This window comes from Equus caballus, chromosome 9 (genome assembly GCF_041296265.1).
Source record: "Equus caballus isolate H_3958 breed thoroughbred chromosome 9, TB-T2T, whole genome shotgun sequence".
In the NCBI taxonomy this organism is placed as follows: Eukaryota; Metazoa; Chordata; class Mammalia; order Perissodactyla; family Equidae; genus Equus; species Equus caballus.
The window spans coordinates 21,786,577-21,811,072 of record NC_091692.1 but is presented as its reverse complement, the minus strand read 5'-3'; the positions used below and the strand labels follow the sequence as shown (position 1 = coordinate 21,811,072).

The 24,496-nt window shown below is 40.6% G+C and overlaps 1 protein-coding gene across 2 annotated transcripts in view; it reads left to right on the top strand.

Annotated features, from left to right (window-relative positions):
- Positions 1-24,496, top strand: part of NKAIN3 (sodium/potassium transporting ATPase interacting 3) — a 613,676-nt gene that overhangs the window by 538,367 nt on the left and 50,813 nt on the right. The window lies entirely within an intron of this gene.

Genomic DNA, 24,496 nt, shown 5'->3' with positions numbered 1-24,496 from the left:
TACGAGTCAATGACTTGAAGAAATGGAAAGAATAAAGACACAAGAAATAACACAGAGACTGAAAAGAATAAGAATAGTCCACGGAGAAGACAGATAATACAAATGGAGCTTTGGGGTCTCAGATCAAGAGGAAAGGTGGTAGCAGTTATTCTTTTCATAAACTCTAAAAAGATCTGAAAAGTGGCTTACTTTTCCATCGCACAATGCAGGAGGGATAAATCCCAGATTTAAGTGTCTATGTTTGTGAGTATGTGCATGTGTTTATTTGTGTGCATGTGTTTTGTGCATGTTTGTGTAGGTGTGTGTGTATCCACCTGTGTGCATGCAGGTCTATGTCTGCATACGCGTGTGTGCGTGTATGGGCATGAAGACACTGGAGAATCTAGATCCTTCAACCCTTCACATCGTATGTCCCTGAAATTAAGGCAGGGGCAAAGCAAAGAAAGTAATTACAGGGCCTCTTTTTTTTTTATTCAAGAAGAAGGCAGAATAGTCTAATGGTTAAAAACATGATCTTTGATGATACACATCTGGGTTCAAATTCTGATATCCCAATTCTATGTTATGTCCCATCGGGCAATTTAATTAGTCTTCCCATGGTTCAGTTTCTTATTTACAAAATGAGAATGGTAGTAGTTTCTTCATAAAATTATTTTAAGGATTGAGTGAGATAATGTATAAAATCCTCAACATAGTAACTTGCACAAAGTGTATGATCAATAGATGATCATCATTGTGATCATTATTTTTACAGATAAATGTAAGTCCTAAACCAAAGTAAGACACACCAGAAAGTCCAGCAAGAAAATAGGAGATAGGAGAAGAGAACTCTGAGTCGCCAGTGTCTGTTCGAGTTCAAAGGCTTACTCAAATAGGAACCTGCAGCCCCAGCTAATGTAGACCCTACAGCCCTGGCTGCTCTTTTCTGAGTAGCCTGTGACCACACAGTCAACCCGGGAAGGAAACTCTTAGAGGCCAGGAATAGTGAGTTGCCATGATAAACTTCCTACTAAAGCGTACTGCCTACTAGTAAGAAATATTAGTTGATGATGGCAAATCCAATAGCCTGGTGTTTGTTTTAGATATTTAAAGTAGCATGTTACATACTTTTAATAACCACCCTTCAACAGCGGTCTAAAAGCATAGAATAAAAAGCTTCTCTTTGAGCTATCTCCCAAAATGCAATAGGTCGCTTGGTTGTGCATGTAAGAATAGATTTACACTGAAAATATACACATATTTTCACAAATGCATGCACAGAGAAATGTAGCACATGCAGCTGTGTAAGAATAAAATGACTTTAAGGCATTTCAGCAAATCAGCACCTAAATCATTGAACTGATAAGAAACCTTGTATGCTATTCTCCTGTCATTCTGAAGAGAACAGACAGGATCTGACTAGAATGCATGAAGAGACCAGGGTGTCTGGAGTTTGAAAAACATCTTTAAAGGAAAAAGAAGAGAAGTGTGACTGTTCGAAAAGGAGGCAGATGTTCTCACTAGAATAAAAAGCCAAATTACAAACACTTGAGCTTTACAACAGTTTTAAATAAGCCTCTATGGTGTAGCATAGTAACTTTAAACTTTAATGAAAGCAAAAATCATTTTATTGTACTGATGGGAGAGTAGTTTTTCTTTTCATGTTTCCTTTTCATTCGTTCCTGGTTTGTTTTTATTTTTTTCCTCATGACCTGGTCTTTGCTTTTGTTACAAGCTAGGACTACACCAGCAAAGGGAAATGGACCAAGGAGGCATTTATCTCAATAATTCAGGCAGAAACAATTTATACCTGAAGTAGCAAGATGTTGTAGACAAAAGAGAATTTTTGCTTGGATTAACCCCAGCCCTGGTTTGGTTTCAGAAATAAAATAATATGTTGATGATGTCACAGTAACTTTGATCCATCCGATTCACTGAGTTCTACCTGTGCTTTGGGACCCTTTTGCGATAATGGCAGTGTTATCATTTTTGCGAATGCCTACTTCTGAACTCTATTATTCAATTCTCATATTCTGAAAAACTTAGTAAGGGAAAACTGCATGCATTCAACATTTGTAAACCCTGATAAGCTCAGCTTCTAAATACTTGAGTGAGTGTTGAATAGGACTGCTGTCATCGGGTGTTATGCCTTGTGATAACATCATGTGTAGCATTTCCATAACCTGCCAGTAGACTTCAAGCAATGGATCTATGGCAGGACGAAGACATCTCCCAAATTAGTATGCAGACCTTTCCCACTGCTGCTCACAGTGGAGGCAGAGGAGAAAAGTAAAATGATTGAAGCAAAAAGTAAAAAGATTAGATCTTTTCTCCTTGCCCCTGTAGTTTTCTGACAACACACTCTATCCATGGGAATAGAGTACATGAAAGAAATGGATGAGGACAAGAGAAATATCAACCTGACCACGGAGAGGGTAGAATGGGAGAGCGGTGTGCCTTTGTCTGCACATTCTCTGAAATAGCCTTGGCTAAGAATGCTGTGGAAAAGAAATGTTGTTTCTAAAGCAAAGATGTTTTTAACTTTTTATAAAAATATTTTTAAGTTCAAATATTAGAGGAAAAGAAACTCACTGGGTCTTGGTAGTGTTTTTCCAATGGGAAAATTAGTGGAGAAGGAAGATTAATGTTATCTAATCTGAGGAATAAATTAAGTAGAATCCATCTAGGCAACTGAAATCCAACAAAATTGTTTAAATTTAAAAGGGATAAAAGGAAGAGTAGAAAATTATTTTAAGATAATAATATAGGAAAATGATGTGAAAGTTAAATAGGATTTTAAAAAGAAATCAATATTCATTTAAGATTTGAAAGAATGGAAATCACTGAATGAAGCCATTTACTCTTACTGTTTAGCTTTGGAAAAGTACTTATAGAAAAAGGTTGATTTTCAAATCTGTCTTCTTTAGCACAACAGAAATCATATTGGGAAAACTGGAGACCAAGATTGGCTTTTGGACAAAATCGTGCCATTTGTGACAACATGGGTGGACTTTGAGGGTATTACGCTAAGCGAAATAAGTCAGACAGAGAAAGACAATTACCGTATGGTTTCACTCATGTGTGGAAGATAAATAAAAACATGGATAAGGAGAACAGATTAGGAGTTACCAGAGGGGAAGGGTGTAGGGGAGTGGATAAAAGGCATAAAGGGGCACATGAGTACGACAACAGATAAAAACTAGACTACTGAGGGTGAGCATGATGCAGTCTACACAGAAAACAAAATATATTAATCTACACCTGAAATTTACACAATGTTATAAGCCAATATGACCTCAATAAAATAATTTTTTTAAAAAGACTGGATTTCATTGTGAACAAGTTTTCTCAGAGGGAATTTTTCTGGTATAGCCCTCTGCTTTGGAATGATTTTATGTACTAAAGGCAACAGAAGACTCATTTTACCTACTGGCATGCTCTCTACTTTTTCTCTTTCAAGCAGTGGCCAGGTGGAGCTCAGCAAATAAACATAATGAGATGAAGAAAATACTGTTCCCCAGACTCCACAGTTAAAGGAAAGCCCAGGTCTGGGGCGGCAGCTGCTCTGCCTCAGTGGTTGGAGTCAGGACATGGGCTGTCCTTCCCAGGGCCAAGCCCCACGGAGAGTGTTTCAGGGGAAAAACTGGGCTTCTGGAAGGAAGTAGGGCAGGTGAACAGCTCGAGGTCTGGAAGGCCCAGTTGGGATTCCTCCCTGCAACCCTTCACATCTTCAGTAAAATTATCATTTTCATCAGTTTTCTTGTGGAAAACAGTAAGGAATCTGAGATCTGCACCCCATCTAGAATACCTCAGCTGTGCTCTATCCAGGAGGCAAATTAATTTAGAAGGGAAATGAAAAACATCTAACTTTAGAAAAATGTGAATAGAATCCACTTAGGGATTTGAAATAGAGCAAAATTTGTACCTGGAAACACAGGACAGAGACCCCCGAGGGTGAGATGTAAGGCAAGGAATTGCTGAGATCATGGGGAGGACTTAGGGCTTGCATTCATTTTGAGACAAGGATCCTAAACCTCCAAGAGGCAAGGAGACCCCAGTGACATCTGGGGCATAGAAGGTTCATGCACAGCAGATAAGGTCTCCTCACAGTGGTACAGCTGAAAATGCAAACATGGGAACATCCAAGCTGACACTCACGTCCGGGTCCCCTTCCCGTCCAAGCATTAGGAAGTGGACCTGACAACTACGTTGGAACATTTGTGGTACTGTGGTGTGCTTTTGTTTTTGGAATGAGTAAAAAAGGGAAAACCCTGCCAGACAGCATCATGGACAGAGGGTGTATTTCTCAGAGGGGAAGGAGTGAATACCTTGAGTCCATATGTGCTCCTTGTCAAGGGAGAGAGCTGATCTGCCAGGTGTGGCAGTGTCAACTAGACAGCGAGCCAAATTGAAAGTAACAGTCAAGCCTTTATTCACTTACTGTGATAGTGTAAGCAAGAGGCCAGAAAGAAGGTGCTGGCTCCTGCAGTGTTCCATTATTCCCCCCCAAAATGGGACCAGTGTGAGGGTGAGATATGTTAGCGGGGATGGGGAGGGGGGTCATCTCACTGTCAAAGGAGCTCCAAACCAAAGGCTCCTGATGTTTTGTAGACCTGGGGGCCAGGAGGAGGATGGAGGGAAGGACTAGGAGTGAAAAAGTGCTAAATCGGAGAAAGAAAAGTGTCTTCAAGCCCCTCCTCCCCTACAAGATGGTCTCAGCAGAAGCTCCTGAGAAAGGCCTCTGTCGAGAGCTGCCCAATAATAAGGCCTCCCAATGGAGGCACCTAGGGTAGGGGTGCGGATATGCAAAGGACCATGGTCAGTGGTGGGGGTGGCGGGGGTGTGAGACCTTGACAGCACCTCCCTTCGGAGACTGGAGTGCATTGGCTCTGTACCCAGTCTGGCGTGGGGAGGGCAGCTTTTCCCATGAGACTGCCAGGTAAGGACTTTGTAATTCCCCGTGGGTTGGGCCTGAAATAACGCACATAGGATTTTGGCCTAGAGCCAGACTCCTCACTCCCTAGTACAAATTTTTAATGCTAAAATTATGCATTGTTTCGTCCTACTGAAATCCGATATATTTATATTCACAGCACAGTAGCCTTCATTTTCCCAGTGAATAAGTCAAAGAAGCCTTATTTTTTCTGTTAAATATTGCCATCAACACTAGAAAGATACAAAGAGATCTAATAGGAGACTTTGCATTTCAGCCAAGCATCAGCTATGTGCAAATAATTTGCTTTATACCAAACTTCCAGGTTTTTTTCTGGTGCTTTAGAATACCGGAAGGATTTTTTTAGTAAGGCAATAAGTGGATTAGATGTTTGAAGAGAAGAATATATTGCTCTGTTGGTTTTACCTTTCTTCCTATAAGAGAATTCAAGCTACGAAATCCCACTGGAGATAATAACTTGGTTAATCGAATAATCCTTCTCTTATCAGTTAATATATCCCCCCTGAAAAAGCAAAGCCTAGATGTCTGATTTTGCTGCTGTGACATGCGAGTCTTGCTGGTGGCCCCTGGCAGATGCATTAACCACTGAATCACCTCCCCTTACCTGACCCTCAGGTGATACTTGTACTCTGTAGGAGAGCTTTACTTGTGCTGTTGTTCTTGTTGGTGAACAGGAGGCTTTAACGAAAGGCTCCAAATGAGCGAGCTCAGTGCCTGGCATGCCCCTGTGAACAGTCCCTTCCTGCCTGCTCGGGCCCGTGCTCCCATCTAACAGGGAGGACTGTTCCCCGGCGGGGACGCGGCTAGGTCAGCAGCCTTTCAGAGGAGAGCAGTTTAGTTTCAGGTCAAATCCATCCCCCAGAGAACTGTCACCCGATCCACACACTGAGGTCACAGAGCTCCCTAAACTCTGGAGCCTTCTTAAAGTCCTGGATCTCCAGTCCGTACGTTAACGTACGTAAGACACCACGTGCGAGACATGACCTAATCAGTTTTCTTATAATAATTCACTTAATCCGAACAGAAATCCCATTCATGGACTGGATGTTACTATTATTATTATTACCCTCATTTGGTAGAGGAAGAAACAGAGACACAGAGGGGGAAACCCTCGCCCAAGGTCACACATGTAATCAGGGGCAAGGCTGGGATCTGAACCCAAGCCATCTGGACATTTTACCACCATGCTAAACACCTCTCTCAGTGAAACAAAGGACCTGAAGTCACACGGTTCCTTCAGATCATCCACTGCCTCCAACCAGATTGTCTAAGACAACAGTGGATGGACGTCTCTTCTCAAAAGCCCCACAGTCAACTCCACAGCAAAAAGAGTGTTCAGTTAAAATCTACCATCACATCCTCCTGCCAGGGCTGGGCCCACAATTTAGCACAGAGTGAAGGGACCTGTATATTTTTATAACAAAGTTTGGAGTGAGAAGAAGAGCACAGTTAAAGATGAGAAGATTCGTTCAGTAGCTGCACACTTAGATTTAAGTAGATTGATCCTACTCCCTACTTGTCAACTGACAGAGTCCAGAATCTACGAAATGCTGGAAGTAGGGGGGGGCATGGCTAAGGGTGCAGGTGCTGGAGCTCGACTGCTAATTCGAAATTCAGTCGAAGCTTCACATTCAAAATCACTTCTGTATTTAGTTTAACATATATTTCATTCATGCACCTTGACTTTTTTTAATGGACCTTATTTTTTTTCAGTTTTATTGAGATATAATTGACATACAGCACTGCATAATTTTAAGGTGTACAGCCTAATGACTTGATTTACATATGTTGTGAAATGATTACCACAATAAGTTTAGTTAACATCCCTCATCTCATACAGACACAAAAAGAAACGTGTATTTTACTTGTGATGAGAACTTTTTAGACCTACTCTCTTAGAAACTTCCAAATATACCGTATAGCACCGTTAACTATAGTTACCATGTTGTGTATCACATCCCTGTATTTGGCTTATAACTGGAAGTTTGTACCTTTTGACCAGCTTCACCCAATTCCCCTACTCCTGACCCCTCACCTCTGGTAACCACAAATATAATCTCTTTTTCTACAACTTTGGGTTTTTTTTTTAATTAATAGCCCTTATTTTTAGAGAAGTTTCAGGTTCACAGCAAAATTGAGCAGAAGGTACAGAGATTTTTCCCATGTTCCCTGCCCCTACATATGCACAGCCTCCCCAACTATCAAAATCCCACAGCTCTCTGTTCTTTCTGCTCAATGTTGCTGTAAACCTAAAAATGCTCTAAAAAAAGGAAATTTATTAATTAAAAAAAAAACACGAGTGTGGTACATCTATATCAATCGATAAGTCTACATTGACATATCCTCGTCACATAAAGTCCATAGTATACATTAGAGTTCTCTCCTGGTGTCGTACATTCTATGGGTTCTAACAAATGTGTAATGACATGTATCCATCTTTATAGTATCACACAGAATAGTTTCACTCCCGTAAAAATCCTGTGTGCTCCACCCATTCATCCCTCCCTTCTCACTAATCTTTGGCAACCACTGATCCTTCTAACATATCCGTAGTTTTGCATTTTTCGAAATGTCATTTAGTTGGAATCATACGGTATGTAGCCTTTCAAACTGGCTTCTTTCACTTAGTAATATGTATTTAAGGTAACTTCATATCTTATCATGGTTTTCACGACCCATTTCTTTTTAGCACTGAATACTATTCCACTGTCTGGATGAAAAATGTTCCATTGTCTTATTTATCCATTCACTTACTGAAGGACATCTTGATTGCTTCCAAGTTTTGGGAATTATGAATAAAGCTGCTATCAACATCCACGTGCAGGTTTTTGTGTGGGCATAAGTTTCAGCTCTTTTAGATAAATACCAAGGAGTGTGATTGCTGGATCAAATAGTAAGAGTATGTTTAGTTTTGTAAAAAATTGCGAAACTCCTTTCCAAAGTGTACATTTTGCATTCCCACCAGCAATGAGTGAGAGTTCCTGTTGCTCCACGTCTTTGCCACTATTTGGTGGTGGCAGTGTTCTGGATTTTGGCTGTTCTAATAGATGTATAGCAGTATCTCATTGTTATTTTAATTTGAAAATCTCTAATGATATATGCTGTTGATCATCTTTTCATATGCTTATTTGCCACCTGTATATCTTCTTTTGTGAGATGTCTGTTCAAGTCTTAGGCCCATTTTTCAATCAGGTTGTTCATGTTCTTATTGTTGAGTTTTAAGAGTTCTCTGTATACTTTGGATAACAGTCCTTTATCAGACGTCTTTGGCAAATATTTTCTCCACAAGCCTGAAGAAGTCTGAAGAAGTATTTTCTTCCCAAGTCTGTGGCTTGTCTACTCTTTTTCTTGACAGTGTCTTTTACAGAGCAGATATTTTAATTTTAGTGAACTCTATCTTAATCTTTTCTCTAGTGAACTGTGCCTTTGATATTGTATCTAAAAACACATCACTATATCCAAGGTCACCTAGATTTTCTCCTACATTATCTTCTAGTAGTTGTATAGTTTTGTGTTTTAGACTTAGGTCTATGGTCTATTTTGAGTTAATCTCTGTGAAGGATGTGTTCACTTTTTTGCATGAGGGTGTCCAGTTGATCCAGCAACATTTGTTGAAAAGACTATCTTTGCTCCATTGTATTACCTTTGCTCTTTTGTCAAAGACCTGTTGACTATATTTATGTGAGTCTGTTTCTGAGCCCCCTCTTCTGTTTCACTGATCTGCTTGTCTATTCTTTCACCAACAAGCAAATTTTGAATGAGCCCTTCTCACCTTTTGTTGCGCTCATCTGAGGGATTCCAAAAAAACTATATTTAACTTTTTAGCATGAGTTTATTAGACAAATGCTATGAGCCAGCAATGGACTAGGTGCAAAGTTACAAAGAAGAATAAGATAAAGTGACTGCACAATAAAAATTTTAAATCCTGTTGAACATTGGAAGAAGTCTTTCAAAGACCACCAAGATAATGAAGTTCATGGCTGTGATAAACCTGGGATGCAAATAGTAAATCCAGTGGTTCTATCTAGGAGAGAGCCATCACTTGCTACTGATAAAATCTAACTGTTATGGAGCTCTGATATGCTCTTTTGCATAAATGTCTTTTTTAACGATTAAAAAGTACCCAAGGAAGAGAGGGAATTTGTTCTGGTTTTTGGAAACTAAGAAAACCAAGTAAGGTGGTATGTCATTTATAGACTGTGATACTGTGATTTATAATAAGATATATGAGAGCCGGCCCCATGGCCGAGTGGTTATGTTCGTGTGCTCCTCTTCGGCGGCCCAGGGTTTCGCTAGTTTGGATCCTGGGCACGGACATGGCACAGCTTGTCAGGCCAAGCTGAGGCAGCGTCCCATATGCCACAACTAGAAGGACCCATAATTAAAATATACAACTATGTACTGGGTGGGGGGGGGGGTTTGGGGAGAAAAACCAGAAAGAAGGGGAAATAAAAGAAGATTGGCAAAAGTTGTTAGCTAAGGTGCCAATCTTTAAGAAAAAAAAAAGAAATATATATTTGGTCTTCATTCCCATTTCTGGCACAGAGCTCCTAAAACTCTTGGAATTTCCTAATGATGAGAGCCAATAAAAAATGTCTTTTATTATGTTAATAAGGTGATTTGGGGATCACACCTAACAATGGGGGCTGGTTGCCAAGAGAACCAACCATGTGATTAGAGGGTTGAAATTTTCAGTCCCACTTTCCTCACCTCTGGGGAGGGGAGAGTGACTGGAGGTTGAGTTCAATCATCAGTGGCCAATAATTTAATCATTTATGCCTATGTAATGAAGCATCTATAAAACCTCGAAAGGATGGTATGATATTGTGATTTATAAGAAATATATATTCGGTTATTCAGATGACAAATATACTTCATATATTTATGACATATATATGTGAATGTCATATATATATGACAAATATATTTCTCCTATATTATGTGGTCTTCTTCCATAGTTCTTGGCTCACAGTTCCGCAAGCCTGGGAATTTCTTATTTATGTTAGTGAAGGTGACTTTTGGACCCCACCGAAGGGTCGGGGCTAGTTGCCAGGAGAACTAACCATGTGACCAGAGGATTAGAACTTTCAGGCTCACCTCCTGATTTCCAGGGAAGGGAGAGAGTCTTGAAGTTGAATCAGTTGCCCATGGCCAGTGACTTAGTCAATCACGCCTACATAATGAAGCCTCCATAAAAACCCAAAAGGGCAGCTTGTAGGGTCCTTTTTCAGAGAGATTTCAGGTTGGTGAACCAGAACGCTTCCATATGCTACAGTGCCAGGCCCCAAGCTCCACAAGGACAGAAGCTCCTTTGTTTGGGACCTCACCCCATATATCTCTTCATCTGGCTGTTGATTTGTATCTTTTAATATCCTTTGTATTAAATTGGTAAACTAGTGAGTAAACAGGTTTTCTTGAGTTCTGTGAGCCTTTCCAGCAAATTAACCAAACCCGAGAAAGGGGTCGTGGAAACTATCAGCTTGTAGCCAATCAGGTCAGAAGCACAGGTAATAACCTGGACCTGTGCTTGGTGTCTGAAGTGAAGGACGATCTTGGGGGACTGGGCCCTTTACCTATGGAATCTGACTCTATCTCCAGGTAGATAGTGTCAGAATTGAGTTGAATTCTCAGACACGCTACTGGTGTCTGAGAACTGCTTGTTGGTGTGGGGAAGTCTCCACACACATGCTAGAATTGGGTCCAGAAACCCTTTTGCAGATGGGGTATGGAGAGCTTTCGGGTTTTTGAGCACGTGGAGATTTGGGGAGAGTGGTGCATTCTGAGGGAGCATGAAAGCTCTGTGCCCCTTCCCACACACCTTGCCCTATGCATCTTGTTCATCTAGCTGTCACTGAGTTATATCCTTTTACAATAAACCAGTAATCTAGTAAGTAAAATGTTTCTCTAAGTTTTGCGAGTCACTCTAGCAAATTAATCAAACCCAACAAGGTGGTCATTGGAACCTCCAATCTATGGCCAATCGGTCAGAAGCACAGGTGACAACCTAGACTTCCAGTTGGTGTCTGAAGAGGGAGACAGTCTTGCGGGCTTGAGTCCTTCCCCTATGGAATCTGATTCTACGTCCAAGTTAATAGGTCAGAATTGAGTTGAATTGTTGGATACCCAGCTGGTATTAGAGAATTGCTTGGTGGTGTGGGGAAAAAACCCCACACATTGGAATTGGCAGCAGAATTCTTAGAGACTCAGAATAGATGTGGCCCAGGTCAAGATTAGCCACATCCTCAAATTCCCATTATTATGGACAAGTGCAAAAACTGGACAGTGGAGAAGGCTAACAGAAAAAAAATTTGATTCATTTGAAATATGGTGTTGAAGTATTGCTCTGTAGATGCCCTGGACTGCCAGAAAGGTGAACAAATGGGTCCCAGAGCAAATTCAGCTTAAACCATCACTGGAGGCAAAATGGTAAAACTGAGTCTGTCCTTCTTTGGGCACATCATGAGAAGACAGGATTCTATGGAAAAGAAAACAATGCTGGGAAGACAGAAGGAGGCAGGGAAAGAGGAAGACCAAATACGAGATGGAGTGACTCCATAAAGGAAGCCATAGGCATGAGTCTCCAGGAGCTGAGGCGGGCTGCTGAGGACAGGACACTGTGGATATCGTTCACCAGGTCACTAAGAGTCAGAGCTGACTTGACAGCGTGTAGTAACAACAAATATATGTTCACCTTCCCAATTAAAGTGTGGCATGTTGAAATGGCTGTAAGAATAATTTATTTTAAACATGTTCTTCAGTTGAATAGGTCAGCTTAGCTGACAGTTCTAGCTGTAGGAATCCACATGACCCTGAAATTAGTTGATCTGAAGCAGCATTAAAATATTTTAGGAAGCCCCCATGGAAAGATAGCAGGACAACATTTACTAAACTTTTAAAAACACTGCCCTTCAAAGGGGTTTATGGAAACATGTTTATGCTCTGACAGCAAATAGGTATATTGACCACCGAACAGACTTTTAGCAAATGATCGTTGATAATTGTGTCTTTGTTTCTAAATTTCCTTTTGTTAGATAATTTGAATAATGGTAAAAGGATATGGGATGTGGGTAGTTTCCTCATTCAAGTCCACTGCCTATTTGCAGGATGCAGGTAAAAACTTGCTATTCAGACCAGTGCTTCCTTTCAACTGATTTATGTTCCATGAGCCGTTTTCTAATTTATTGGAAGGTAATTTCTCTGCCCACAATTAGTGTTTAATTTCTCCCTCTTCCCCTTGTGCAATAGTGTAGAAGCAGCAACCAGGGATGACATGCATTCAAACATAAAGAATTATCATTCCAAACTCATTAGGTGGGTTTTCTTCTGTTCTACCTGGAGCACCCTTTAGGTGTCTATGTTCTCAGCATACACATTCTTGCACAAGCATGTACAGCCTCGCAGCGACAAGTGAGACAAGATTTAAGGTCCCCTCCCATCATGGCTGGCCTGCTTACCTAGAGTGGAAGTGGGTACCACCTTCTTTGGGCATGATGTCTGTCTTTCACACCATCTCTTTGATCACTAAATAAAGCCCTTCCCCCCTCACTAGTTAATGTGCCATTTCACAACCTTTATCCCTTTAAGGTTGTTAGATGGCTTTATCCCTTTAATATTTTATCCTTTGAAGACTGCCAGATGGCTGTGACTCTACTCTTTAATGCCAATGAGGCGTCTGAGAATATCTGAAAGGGAGCAATGTGGAAGAACACGTGACATGGGATCCCTCTGGAGGCCAAGGAACAGAGAAGAGAGTGGGGGGAGGGGACAAATTGAAATACTATTCCTATTTAACTTTTTGAGCAGAGACAAAATTGCTCATTTAGCAATTCACATGGTGACTTCGCTATTTCTAAAATTCTTTGTAAGGATGAAGCTTGTGACATCCTTGCTCTCTCTTTCTGTACCTCCCACTCTTCCTCGTCCTCCTCTTCCTTCCCTCTCCATTCCCCCTTCCATCTTCACACACAGAAATATTATTAATTGAATGAAATAAGCAGAAGAGGGATGTTAGGCAAGTCCCTGCTGAGAGTTATTTGAGAATCCGTCAGGAAGTGCATTAAGGCTTAAATTCCTTGTATTCACAGGATTAAAACTGGCAGCAACAGCAATAAGAATGGAAGAACTGAAAATGTATGAGGTAGAGGTTATAATAAATTCCATAGTTTGCTTTTATCTATTTTAGCAAGGATTAAATATATTTTAATAGTTATTTGTTACACAATCATTTAATTACTTTTCTGAGAAGAGACATCTCTAGGCATCACATAAGGTGAAACCTCTCAGAATTTAAAAAACAAAAAACAAGGAAAGGAAGCAGCAGCGTGGTACACAAGATAACATTATTTCATAGTCAGAGCCTGGCACAGAAAGGTTCACATTTCAAATGGCATCTGCAAATTCTCTTTCTAAATCTGCTTCCATACTAGTCATAGGTTAACTTCACTTCACATTAGCACCACGGGGGAGGAAGGCAGACATTTTAAAAACTAGCATCATATTAACTGATGTGGGAAAATGTTTCTTGATCTAATGAAGTGTGAATAAGATTTATCTTTACACTTTCCAGGCTGTGGTTATTAGCCCCCTAGTGAAATGCTCGAATCATATGCTTGAAAATATAGATACAAATGGACTGCCAAAGAAAATAAATAAACAAAGCCAAGTCTGTCACTCTAATTTAAGTAAAATTAAATTCAAATACAAAGAGAAAAACAATCTTAAATACAAAGGTTAGGAGGAAAAGGTGTTCTCATGTCAAAATCCCAGTCATTTAATTTGGTAAAAACTTTAGGTACTTACTTATTCAAAAGATATATATATTTACATAGTCTTCTATTAGCTTCCAGAAATAAATAAAAATTTCTGTCCCTCCAGGAGTCTGTCACTAATTTGGAAAGGTCACACATACAGGCATAAATAATAAAGAAGTGGTGATGAGTGTGTTAGGCAACGATAACTAGCTTTTTGGGTCAGTTTCCTGACCTACAAAATAAAGAGGAGGGACCCTAATACTCTATAGACTCCACTTCATCTTAAAAACGTACATTGGGATAAATAGTTGGCTTAATAAGAGGAAAGTAAATTGTGCAATTATTTCATGCAGCTGTAGACAGCCAGTTGCAGGGTTTTGTGTACAGCAGTACATAGTCCTAAATGTGACTGAAGCAACGAACCCTTTCTCCAAATGCTGATATCCACAAATGTCTGCATAGATTTTTGTGCTTGGGTCAACCCGCTCACCTGACCTCACTTCTGCTTCCATGCCCCCCTTTAAGGATCCTACATGCCCATATGATAAGGGGAAAGACTCAAATGACCCAGAGGCAAGGCAATAGAATGCGAGGAATCCAGAAAACTTGAGATTGCTCTGTTTTAAAGAGCAGCAGCTATTCAATTTGAGCTGACTGTTGAAGTGCAGGACTCCAGGTCCAGTTTTGCCTCTAATCTTTTAAGGGAATGTAGAAATTTTAAATTTTTTGTGAGATCTTCCAAAATGTCTTATTTTTGGCAACCCTCTTAACATCTCAAGGAAACAACATATTAGCCAAATGAAGTATATCTGTGGGCTGGTTATAGACAAAGAACACCAGTTTATGACATTGACTCTAGTGATTTAGTGTGGATTGGAGAAAAAGAAAGCCTGTGGTGTTTACCGGCATGGAATGAGTTACTCCCTGAATGTGTGTAGTGGGTGGGTGTGTGTGCGTGTGTACACACAAAGATATATACAACCAGGAAAGATAAAAAGGGAGGCGGTCACCCAGACACTGGAAATATCCATGATCAAAGATTGGAATAATGAGAAAGTATGGAATCTTTGAGTGAAAGAGGAGAAATTTTTCCTAGCTGTCAGGGAAAGAAGATTGACTTTGTAGTAAACAAAGCCTTGAAAGGCAAGTGGAGGTGTTTGTGTGAGCAGAAGATTCTTGAACAGTCTTAATTAACTGCATTTTGATCATACGTAAGGATTTGTGCCTCCCAGGATATTTGCCATAAAATGACACTACCAGTGAAAATCCAACACCTTATTAAACAGATTAACTAAATTGAATAAAGACCCAACAACAAAGACACATGCTTTCAAAACACATTTCTTCCTCAGCTATGTATTCACTTGTTATCAGTCATAAATATGAATTCAAAATCTTGGAGATTTGATTTTAGTGGTGAAAATGCTGGAGCTTTATTTGGATAGTGATCCTGATGTAAAATTCTGCAGAAGGCAAGACAGAAAAATCAAAGTTGAGTTGAATGTCAATTATGCATGCAAATTTCTATTCCTGTACAAATATCTGATTAAATTCATATAATGCAGCTGGGTCCACTTTCATCTTTAATGAAAAGAAAATGTCACTCAAAGGACGTGAAAATAGGGATTAAAAATTCAAAGTACATTTTTCTTGAACACTCACAAGAACTCAAGTTTCTCACATTCCTAGTGTTTATCTTTCGCTAGTTTGCTTTTATGTTTATGTTTTGTTGTTATTTGTTTATTTGTTGTTATTTGTGCTTGTTGTTGTTATCCTATTAGAATGAAAATTCCACAAAGGACAGAAGGGCATACTATAAAATTTAAATTTTCCTTCCAGCCCCCAAACTAGGGCATATCAGTTCTCCTCCCCAGAGGCAACAGCGGAGACCAGTTTTATGGATGACCTTCCAGAAATGCTATGTGCTTATAGTATCAGCTAGTAATTGAATTTAACTACATATACAAGAAAGCTCAAATGACGGTTATTTAGAAGGCAGAGATTGGTTTTTCTCCCATTTAAGAGGGACCTGGAGGCAGGCACAGCAAGCCTTTAATGGTGGCTCCATGATCATTAGAGACTCAGGCTCTTTTAATCTTTCTTCCTCATCCTTCCTGGGATGCAGTTTTCATCCTGAATGTCACCTCACGATCACAATAGGGTGGCCAGAGTGAAATCTCTCACATCAACCTTCCAGGCCAGAAGAAGGAAGAGCAAAAGAGCATGCCTCCCAGCAGTCAGCTCCCTTTAAAGAGCTTTCCTGAAAGCCCCAACCCACATCTAATTGACCAGCCCTCCCTGAGGGGGTAAGTTTTGAGATGGGCACTTTGTCACTCTCAAACATAGGGGTTCTGTTGGTAAAGAATACAGGAATAATGGCCATTGAATAGGCAACTAGCCATCTATTATGACATACAAGCCGATATGGATGTATGTTCCCTTCCTCCACATTTTTTAAACAAATTGTGGCATACTATAATGATCTTATTGCTTTTGACTATCCTCCACTGTTATTAGATTTTATTAGAACCAAAACCAGAAGACCACACTTAGTGCTGATTCCCCCAAAAGACACGTTCTGCTCCAGCCCAGCTGTTCATCATAACGATTGCTACCTGCACTCCCTGCTGCTCAAAGTGCAGTCTGCAAACCGGCAACAGCAGTATCACTGGGAGTTTGCTAGAAGTGAACAATCTCAGGCTCCACCTCAAATCTGCTGAATCAGAATTGGCGTTTTAACAAGATCCTAGGTAATGTGTAGGAGAATTTGAGTTTGAGAAGCAGTACATGCCCTCAGCCCTTCTAAGGTCCAAGCTTAGTGACAGCCAAGCCTGGTAGTATATTAGGAGTCCTCTCCAAACTAGCTGTTAAGGTTTGGAGATGATCCCACGTCCTAAGATGGGTATCTGTGAGAGCCTGGAGTAAACAAGGGCCAGTGTGAGTGTCAAGCTGTAGACTTACTAGTGTATTCCTCTTTGTGCCAACAGGCAGCAGCTCTGCTTCTTTTGCCCTGATTTCTTGGGCTGGGTTCCTTCCTCCAATCCCCACTTCTAAACTGGAAGGAAGGTGGCTTTCCACTCCACCTGCCTCTCTCTCTGGTCTCTACATCCCCTTTTCTCAAGGAGCTGTCTGTGTTTCCTGTTTCCTATTTCCTTAACTCTCCTTAAATGGGCCTCACTGGTTTTTAATCCTTAACACCAAGAGCTCTGAGAATGTATCACCACCCTGAAGCCCAGATCCTGGCTTTCTTTGCTTTCTTGAGTCTGGACAACCTTGGCCGTTGACTGTAGCCAGGATCAGAGCTGAAGCTGATACTTTTCTAAAGTTTGTTTTGGAGTGAATCCTCCCTCCCCAGATCCCAGGCAGATTTTTCCCACCCTAAGTTTGTGCCAAGCCTGGGTAGTCCCCAGTTGCTCTCTTTTGCCCAAGAGAAATCAGCACAACACCCATACACGACCATGCTGCTAATATCAAAAAGTAACTTGTTGCTAAATCCCACCATTGACCTAGAGTCTTTCAGTCCACTGTTACCACAGCAAGAATTGCTTCTAGGTGCTGGAGCCAGGCTGAATACAGAGGTAGATTAAGTGGGCCTAGCAGAGACCGAGATGTGGGAGCCTGGCCGAACCGAACACTTGCAGTCTAGTTGGAGCATAGTGTCAATACTATGTGAATTTGGATGGATAAAAAGGCCATTCGATTTGACAAAATGTAGGCTGTTAACCTTTAAAAGAACAATCTCAGCAGAAAAGTAGGGCCGGAAGCCAAATTGCAATGAATTAAGGAAGGAATGAAAAGCGGAGGAAAGGAAGCGGCTGATAACAACATTCTTTGAGACATTTGTGGGTGGAAGGAAGAAGCTGTGAGACATAACAGAATCAAGTGACATTTTTAGAAGATAAGGGAGAACTAAACATTTCTGAAAGCGGAGGGAAAAGAGTCTGTGAAAAGGCGATATTAGAGACAAACTCAAAAGAGCGGAAAAAAGATCTTTGAAAATCAAGATAAGAAAAAATCATTAGAGAGACAGGGATTATCTTTAAAGAAGAAAGGCTCCTTATTCTCAGATACATTAAGAAAGAATGAAGGAATAAATGTAGAAGCAAAATACAATAAGATGTGTCTGTGGATACAATAATTGATTCACTTAATAGTCTTACACTCAACAAAGTAATACGTAAAAATAAGGAATATGTTGTGTTGGATTTGGGACTTTCATGGAGTCAAAGATTTCTATTGTAGGAAAAGCTTATGGACACAATCTGTTAAGGTACAGTAGTCCCCCCTTATCCATGGGGGATACCTTCCAAGACCCCCAATAGATGCTTGAAACATAGATAGTACTGAGCCCTATATATACTGTTTTTCCTATACATACATACCTATGATAAAGTTTAATTTATAAATTAGTCACAGTAAAAGATACACAACAATAACTAATAATAAAATCAAACAACTATAACAACATACTTTAATAAAAGTTACCATAGATCTTAGCAACCTAAACATATGATTTTTTTTCTTTCCTTATTAAGTCAAGAAATTTCACCTGTTCTCTTAAAGGAAGTACTTGCCAGCTTATCTTTAGCATATCTGAATTGCCAGCCATCACTACTCTTGTGTTAAGTAAAATACCCTTATTTGCCTTTTATTTACTTGAACACAAGCACCGCTATACTGTTGACAATCAACCTGATAACTGAGACAGCTACTAAGTGACTGACAGGCAGGAAGCATACACAGTGTGGATATCTAGACAAAGAGATGATTCACGTTCTGGGTGGAATGGAGCAGAACAGTGCGAGCTTTCATCACATTTCTCAGAATAATGTGCAATTTAAAACTTAAGAATTATTTCTTTCCGGAATTTTTCATTTAACACTTTTGGTCCATGGTTGACTCAGGTAACTGCAGCTACTGAAAATGAAACCACGGGTCAGGAGGGGCTACTGTATTTGAAGAGATGGGAAACTGAACGAATAAGATAAACTGATCTGCCGAGATGGGTTTAAAGGAATCTAGTGGCCATCAGGTTTTGATACTATCTAGAAGAATCCCTGAAGATCATGAGCTAGAGACGAAGACAGAATTTGTCAAGTCCTGGAAATGAAGCTGAGGCCAAGGGTAAGCTTGAAAGTGAGATAAAGGTCAAAGTTGAAACTCAAGAAGTTAAGTTTAACTTGCTATTTATAGGGCCTGAGCATTATAGTTCGGCTCTACTTCATGATCCAAGAGCAGGGACAAAGCTATCAGTGGCAGGAGTGATGTAGGGTTGGGGCTTAATGAGGTCTGTCAATGAGCAAGAAGGAGTAGGAGGCTAGGGCTTACCTGAAGCACTGGCCACAGTGCCTGCCCATGGGGGATCCCTAATAGAACCAACTTCATCTTCTCAAGTCTTGCTCAGTGGATGTGGAGCAATCTGAACCTTGTTCAAGGCCTCCCAAGGACTTGTCATTGATTTCTGGTTCCCCTCCCTTCAGCTATGTAACCTGAAACAAGTTATTCTTATCCTTGATTTCCTCAACCACAAAAGAGAGATAATAATACTCACCTGACAAATACGTTGTGAAAATTAAATTACCGAGAATTTAGCACTGAATACCTATCCCCAGGTAAATACTCAAAATGTAGCTACAAATGGTTACACAGTTCTCTTTTTCTAATGAGATGTGAACATGCATCATAATATATTAAGAGATATAATCTGTCTTGAAGTATCTATCAGATTATTACCATAAAAACAGCCACATAATATATTCCCATTCAGATATTCTCTAGAACGCTCTATAATGAAGGAGGTCATTCTCTCTACTGAGCTCCCACTGTGGAGAAAACTATCAAACTTGGTAGGGAACATGTACTTTCTGTCGCTGATTCTGATGGAGATAGCCTTGGGGGACCTCAAATGCCATTTTAAGATGCCATATTTTTAAAGCTCATTGAACACCATTCTCTCCTACTAAGTTTATGTGGCACCAAAGCCTCTTCCCACACAGCTTCTGTCTTTCAGGGCAGAGCAGAGAGACCCAGCTCTAATTATCACTGAACCAACACTTATGCCTTCCTCCTGAGTTGTCCATACAGCAGAACAGTTTCAGTCTGATAACTGATAAAGCAGAACTGAAACAGGAAACCAATAGTCAGACCTATTGTCAACTATTCTTATTTGTAAACACCTGTAACAGAAGTAGAGGTGCCATTTATTTTCACTCACACTACTCAAAATATAACCTAATTTTTTATTTAGGACTTTTGTGGGTACAGTATGTCTACAAAGACTTTTTCAATTAAAGTATAAATTAGATCTTTAAAGCATCTAGAAATTTCTCTGGTTCCTGAAATAAAATATTTACCCCTTAAAACAATTAGATGAAAAAATAATTTTTAAACTACTTTCATTCAGCCTGATCTTCCTTACCCAGCCCAAATATCCTTTCTGAGGAACACTTGAACCCCCAAATCCTTTCTGGAGTTCGTTTCTCGAATTTGTTAGGTGGGAACATTCTTCACTTTGAAAAAGGTTGGCAACTGGGCCTGAGATGTCTACCTTGAAAGGGCCAAATTGAGAAAACCAACGTTGCTGAGAGTGAGGTCTGGAACCACTGTAACACAGCTGCTCCTGTAAGAACCCACAGCTGGGTCGCACTGACCCCACTGGTAGTACATGGCTCTATCTGGGATATTTAGATTTTAACACCTTGAATGTGGCTTGTACAACCCAGAGCTCATCCCCATCTTCCAGAAATCACACAACTGGCTTTCCATCAGTGTTAGAGAACCAAGATTGCTTACCAGGGTGATTCTTTAAGCTTTCCTTCTTGGAGCTGGGCAACTGTGGCATTTTTCCAAAAGACAAATCCCGCAAATTATAGAGCCTAAAACTTAACACCATCCTTCCACCATCCCAAAATGGAATAGATTATTAAACACATTATTTAAGCACTCTAAGTTACAAAGATAATAAAACCCCTGGAGGTCAGCATAGACTCTCTCAGAGTGAGTCATAGTGAATTAACCTCCCTTCATTTTTGGTCGTGATTACTAGACTGTGCTTGGCTCTAAATACGTGGTGCATCTGAATTTCAACAAAGCATTTACAATCAATTGAACTCCAACAGAAATGAATTTGCCTGGACTCAGACAGGCCCTCGTATTTGAAGGGAAATGTCATGGCCATATGGTTCTGGGATCATTCCAAAGCCATCTTAGAAAAGGAACTCTCAGTTAGGGCAATAAGAAAATGGGTATCATTAGTGAAAAACTCCTCCCTTCTATTGGTTTCAACCTATTATAAGGAATAATGATGGTTATTGCCCATTGGATTGGATTGTATCCAACAAAACCAAAGGTAAAGTCTACAAACTCCAGATTATTAGACAAGCATCTTGGAGCCATTTTATGCTTTTGACTCAAATTTTGTACTTCTCACCTTTAAAAGTTTAAACTATCATTTAGGAAATATACAGTATGTATATACAGGTGAGTAATGTGTTGAGTGGATAGATGGATGCAGTTAATTCTATGTAAAGATTACTATGAAAAATTACACCATCTTCTTGGGAATTATATTATAAAAGAGCTTGTAACTGCTTTGCTAAGTAAATGCAGCTTTGGCTTATAGAGCTACATACAGAGCTCCAGCAAGAAGAGGGATCAACATCATGGGCTAAAGAGTCAGAGCGTCACTTCCTACCTAAGTGACTGGGGACAAGTTAATTAACCTCTGTGTCCCGATTTTCTCACCCATAGAATGGAGTTAATAGTAAACTTACTCTTAGAGTTGTAAGAACTCAATGAAATAGTGGACAAACAGTGTCCAGCTACACCCTGTGCTAAGCAGTAGCTATCTGCCATCGCAGTAATCCTCACAACAATCAATGAAGTAAAATGATCATTATACCCATTTTACAGATGAGGAAACTGAAGCTCAGAGAAATTAAAAACCTTGCCTGGGGTCACTCAGATAGTAGAGGGAAAGCCAAAATTTGAACTGAGATCTCTCTTTGTACTCTTGACCACCATAACCATTAACTGTAAGGTAAGCACTGTATCCCAGGAACAAGGCTGAAACTCATCTTCTTGTATGCATCAGAGCAATGCTAGGAGCAAGAGTGGCCCCATGTTGATTCCTCAAGTGTTCAATGGAACTCTTTGAATCCCTGCTGCTAAGAATGTCATTGATCCCGAGGACCGAGGGCAAGTTTCCCAGCAGTAAGGAGAGAAGAGATAGAGGTTCAGAACCAAGGAGTATGCAGGAACACCACACAGGCAAAGTGGCAGTACTTAGCACTTATTTCACTGAGACCATCAGGGTACGTCAGATGGTCTACAACATGAGATCCTTCTTTGCTCTCCAATCAGGTGACCTGCTACAGCAATGAAGAAGTATGGGCAGATCGTAGGCTACCTATCTGGCTTCACTCAGAGGTCCACTAGTTACAAAGGCTAGTACACCTTGGTGCTGTGGCCAGTTTCTCACACAGAATCCCCCGGGGCCCTCTCAGAACTGTGCCACAGCATCATCAGTCTCGTTCTGACTCCTGTTCAAGGAGGTCAAATTAGGGGGAATTGACTCCATCTGCTAATTCAGCCAAGTGAATCATAACATCTGCCACATTTCACTAGACAGGGCTGTCAAATATGTCCCTCAAACAAATTAAGAAGCCTGTGAAAACCTCATTTAATCTCAGAGAAGCAGATTTCCATATTGCAAAATGTCTCCCCTCAAATTCCACAGACACATACAAGCAGAGGAATGCCTGTCTTTCTCTTGAGTTCTCCAGAGATCTGTAAACTGTGTATCTGTCCACATACAACTCCATCTGCAATAAGAGGCTGAACAGTCTATTGAGGTTACATGACTGTCACTGGAAGGCAGAACAGTGTGCACAAGAGATGGGGCTCAAGACATTGCCATTTGTAAATGTCCCCTCAATAGCTCCAGTAGGTTCAGTAGGTTCAGCCAGCTCTTCAGTGAGAAGCAGACAGGCAGTGGATAGATATGCGAATCTGTATGCCCACCGGGCGGTGCCTGATTGCCTAAACTTTGGGCTCAGAGCGCAGCCACCCTGACATCCTTTGCCTTCCAATGGGTACTCTTGGGATCTCAGTTCTCAACACATGAAGTTTGGAGATGGACATCCCACTGTTGGGTTTTGTGGTCCAGTGGCAAGCTGGATTTGATGGTGACCTGGCAGAAAGGTCTCTCCTGAGATACTGAGGGTGCCCCAAATGGAAGGAGCACAGAAAGAGTCAGTTGGCTGTAGTAACCCAGAGAGCAGATTCCAAATGAGTCATAAGGACAAGAGATTTAAGTTGCTAGAGAGTGAAGTCAATAGCTCAAGACAGGAACAGGGCTCAGAAGACAAACAAGCAAGCCTGAGGCCGGTTTGAGTGGACTCAGGCAGAGGGCTCCTGCCCGCGTCCAGCTTTTACTCCAGTTTCCTGGACCTGACTCCATTTAAAGGACAGGTATGGAGGAGGCAGAGCTCGACGTAACCTGGATTGTTTATATGTCCCCATAGCTACAAAGATATGTATGGGGACCCAAGACCTTACTCAGCACGTTCAGACACTATCACGAAAACGATTCTTTGTCCCCAAACTTCGTTTATGTTAATCTCACATATTTATGAATTCTGTTTTAGTTTACATTTAGGATTGTAAAATAGGTAAAAACTAGATGAGAGTTTCCTTAATAGAAACATTTTTCAGGGCCGGCCCCGTGGCCAAGTGGTTAAGTTTGCGCTCTCTGCTTTGGCGGCCCAGGGTTTCTCTGGTTCAGATCCTGGGCGCGGACAAGGCACCACTCATCAAGCCATGCTGAGGCGGCATCCCACATGCCACAACTAGAAGGACCCATAACTAAAAATACACAACTATGTACCGGGGGGCTTTGGGGAGAAAAAGGAAAAGTAAAATCTTAAAAAAAGAAACATTTTTCTTCAAATTACTTCATAACACTCAGGTATTAAATCCTACCAAACTGTTCATATGATACCATTGAAGAATTATTGAATTTGGCAATGGACATTTAGAAACATCTTGGTGAAATGATCTACTTAAATAAGCACCTTTATTTGTTTACTTATTTATTTGAATAATGTTCTTATTCCTCAATGACTTGCCACCAGAAATGCACTGAGAACAACGCTCTTTGCAAGTCAGAGTAACATTTGTGTCCTCTAAGATATTGCTGAACTGGCTTGTGCAGAGTGTCTGCATCACAAAAGCATGTCATTAAAAGGCTTATCGTCCTTGGTAGAAGCCAGCAAACCATTTGTTTTCCATTTTGACTGTCTACACAAGTGCTTCCCATACACGTAAGGGCAATAAATCCCCAAAGCCTGAATAAATGTGAGACTGTTGCTGTTGTGCATTTTTATGGTCATCGTGGAGAAAACAACTTATTTCCATATTCATGGAATCATTTGGAGCCCAGGGTGCCAGTGGGACTCTTAGGAGAGTGAACCAAATGTCTTCAAATAATTTCAGGCTTCACTTGGCAGAGGACACTTCCATAAACAGACATAATTCTAATTCTGGATTCCTGAAGGAAAAGGATGAGCAGCTTGATCAAAAACAAATAGGCTAAGAATTACTAGGATTCACACTCTTCCCAGAGTGATCCAAATAAATAAGAAGTCAGTCCCTCCTGAGACTCCTTCCCCCAGGAGCCTAAGATCCTAGACTTCTGTTCTGCGGCACGCAAGAGAAAACAGATGGGCATGGGTGACAGTTGTATAAAAAGGTCCTCCTGGGAGCTATAGAGAAAAAAATGTGTCCACAAAGTGCTGTGAGATGAGACTGTCCA